Source organism: Carya illinoinensis, chromosome 3 (assembly GCF_018687715.1).
Source record: "Carya illinoinensis cultivar Pawnee chromosome 3, C.illinoinensisPawnee_v1, whole genome shotgun sequence".
Classification (NCBI taxonomy): domain Eukaryota; kingdom Viridiplantae; phylum Streptophyta; class Magnoliopsida; order Fagales; family Juglandaceae; genus Carya; species Carya illinoinensis.
In genome coordinates, this window is record NC_056754.1 from 16,340,390 (window position 1) to 16,344,357 (window position 3,968).

The window sequence follows — 3,968 nt, forward strand, 5'->3', positions numbered from 1 at the left end:
AGAGAACCACCCTATGTTGGGTCTGGGCTGAGGAAACGCCGATTTGATCTGGGCATAAACAGCTTGTTCTTGGTTGATCTCTCTTACACAGTAGCTATGGCTGAGTGTGGACGGTAGAGGTGCTCCCGATGGAACTAAATCCTCTGTTTCGGTACTTGAAAATAGAGTGTAGATTTCCTTGTGTAGGTGGCTTAAGGGCAATGGGTGGTTTGTTGGCATGGAGGGATAGTGGCTGGTTTCCGGAATGGAGGATATTCTATGGCTTGGAGGTGACGGGCTAGAGCCATACTGTTGAAGGGCATCGTTGATTTCTATGGGATGCTACGGTTGGACACGAAGGAGGAGTTTGCCATAAAGGTTAGGGGTGTAATCGATCCAGTTTGATCCGATATTGGATAAAATTTAGGACCGAACTGGTATGTAATGGTTTTGCATTTTTTCAAACTGATTACATATCGGTTACTCTTCTAAACCAGTATTCTAATTTTACTAGTTTTCTATCTGGTTTGGTTCGAGTTTTCGGTTTTAATATATTATATAATATATATAATATAGTATATTATAGTATATAATACTATAGTGATAATATATTGTAATATATTATAATATATAGTGATATAATATTAGTATAACTATTCATAAAATAAACAAACTGATATAAGATTTTAAAATTTAATATTATATTAATTAGTAATTTATCATATAATGCAAAACTAGTTTATATATAACTATATATTATATATAAAAATTATATATAATAGAAAAATTAAAATATATATATACATGAATCGGTCCGGTTCGATTCAGTCCGGTTTTAGAAAAAAAAAATTAGAATCAAACCGATTTTGACCGGTTTAAAAAAAAATAAAACCGATATTGAACCGAACCAAACTCGAGATCGGACCGATCCCACATGTTTGGTCCGGTCCAATTTACCAGTTCTTTTTTACACCCCTAATAAAGGTTGGAGATGCAATGGGCATGCATGCTTAGGTTGCTAGATAGATAGTTTCGTGGTGAGGAAAGGGCTGGCTGAGAAATAAAATAGAGAGCTGGGTAATGCTTGATTGTTCTATGTTAAACACAAAGTAGTAGCATGTGAATACAAACTTATGAAGGAGAAAAACCAAGAGGAGATACGAAGAGAAAATGGAATAAACCTGGAGTTTTTCGAGAGGGAAAAGGGAAGGATTGAGGGTTCATCTATTGAGAGACGAGAAAGAGAAAAGATGAGGCTTTTGTGAACTGTAAGCAATGTAAGGACTTGGACACGAAGCATAAAAACATATAACTAGAATGCTTCAGAGATCGACAATGGTGACCAACGAAGAGACAATGATCGCAACCCACGAAATCCTTTACCCACGAAGGCGACCAAAGACAAGAATTTAAACGTGCTCTCGCAAGGACAACGAAAGTTTTGGCGTGAGAAAGAAGATTTCGATTTCCCCCAATTTTTCAAACTTTTTTTTAATATTTTTAATATTATTGGTTGATGTGGCATACTCCTGCGCCGTGGTAGGGACGCACACCCATTGTCCTTAAAATTGTTGATGGAATCTATCTATCTTATTTGGATATAATTATTGTAATATTTTACTCAGATTTACACATAAGGAGATTAGATAATAGAACTATAGAAAGTCATTTTTTAAAATTCACTTATACCAGTTTGTGAAAAAGTCTAAGGTGATGTTTGAAAATATTTTTTATCTCTTTCTATTTTATCTCTTTTTCAAAATCGTTCAGATACAAATATTTTTAAACTAATTATTATAATTTTTTTAAACTTTTAAATAAAAAATAATTAAAAATTTTTAAATCATAAATCAAAAATAATATATTATTATAATTTTTTAATTTTATAATATTTTTTATTCAAAATTTTTTTTCTCTTATTTCTCAAAGTCCAAAAGGTATCTAACTTAAATCATCTCACTACTTTTCATAAATCATCTTATTACTATTCACAAAATTTTTATTTCATCTCATTTTTCAAATATCTCCTAAATTTTTTCAAAATTGTTTTGTTTGAATTTAGAGTTGATCTCGACTAATCATTATAATTTTTCTAAATTTTTACATAAAATATAATAAATAATTTAATTTTTTAAAATCTCAAAATAATAATAATATTAAAAAATAATATTGTAATAATATTTTATTCAACTTTTAAATTTTATATCTAGGTCATATTTGATTACACAGTTAATATTAGATGAGATAAGATATTTTATTGAAAATTGAATAAAATATACTTATAATATAATTTTTTAATATTAATTTTATTTTAAAATTTAAATAAATTAAATTATTTAATATATTTATATAAAAATTTAAAATAATTATATAAAATTAAAATAATTTAATTTTACTTAACCAAATAACCCTAACTCACCGTCCAATCCTCATCTTATTTTTCATCTAAACCCAATCTCCGCACACCATAAACAATTGGAGGGACAGGACGAAAGACAATAAAAAAACAAAAACAAAAGAAAAAAAAGGACCCTTTATAACGTTTGGAACCCAACTCAGACTCAGAGCAAGCTGTCCACTATGCAAAAGACTTTTAAGACGTCCGTACAAAGGTAACACAGATATCATTGCGTGAACTGGCGCTAGCTAGGTTGTAACTTGAAAGCGTACAACACCTGTCCACCTTCCCAGGTACCTGTCCCTCTACTATTTTTTTTTTTTTTTCTCGTGGTTTCCAGTTCACTTTCCATCCAAGCAAACAAGCGGGCGCCAGCTGTGTCCTGTCCGAGCTCTGTCGCATAGGTTTACTTGAAAGTGACCCCACCTCCCTCGAAAAAAAAAATTAAACAAACAAAAGTTATACTCCAATTTTGGAGTGCTTCAAAAATGGTGGCTCCCGCTCGAACCATACCGAAACGGATTTTAAATTCGCTCGATGGTATACGGACCCCACTCCACATGGTTTGGGAGAAATTCTAAGTAATAATTAGCTCCTAGTTTGTTGATAATCATCCACATTATTACTGGATCATATCACCCAGATTATTATAAATAAATTAATTAATTAAAAAGAATTCCCATCACGAGGGTCCCATATATCCAGGTTGTACCTGGTTCGGATTCAAAGTTTGACCCATTAATGACACCTACTTGTTTAACAATCTATTTATTTATTAATTTTTTTAATAATTAAGTAAGTATTTTTAATAATATTATAATTTTTTTGTTAAAAAACTATTTAAAGATGTTAACAAAATTATGTAAAAAAAAAAAAGACATAGAATACATTAGCAGGTGCTGTTAATAGTGGGCATAAATTCACCCTTTATTTCATTAAATAGAAAAATACATTATCATATTAATTACTATAAAAATATTTATATTTGAAGTAAAAATAACAATATGCTTTTAATTTATAAAATGGTAAAAGTTGGTAGGTGGGTACACCCGAAAGTGTGTTCTGAAATACAATTCACATGCATTAAAGAGTGTGGTAGAAAGCCTATAACACTTGAACACGTATCTGAGTGGATAATCATTGATTGCCAGCTTTAAAAGTTACATAAAGTTTATTATTTATGATCGATTTGGGGATTAGCTTTCAATATTTGTAATCATGCAAAGCTAACCAACCCCAAAGCCAAAATCTCAGCTTTTGATCAACTTTTGCTACTCACTAGAAATGAGAAGAAAACTCTATTTTGTTGTAACCACTCATTTCATCCACCGACAACTTATCCCCACGTGGCAATCGTGTGCATAATTTATATTTATATATATATATATATAAGAAAATTCTGTAGATTTTATTTACTTATGAAAAATATATAAATATGTAATAAATAATAATTTAATAATAATAAACGTACTATATCTTATTTAATAAGATAAAAATATAATGATAATATAGTATATAAAATTTTCTATGAATAAATTAAAAATCTTAAAATTTAAATTTTAAAAAAAATTAATAGAAAAAATATTATAAA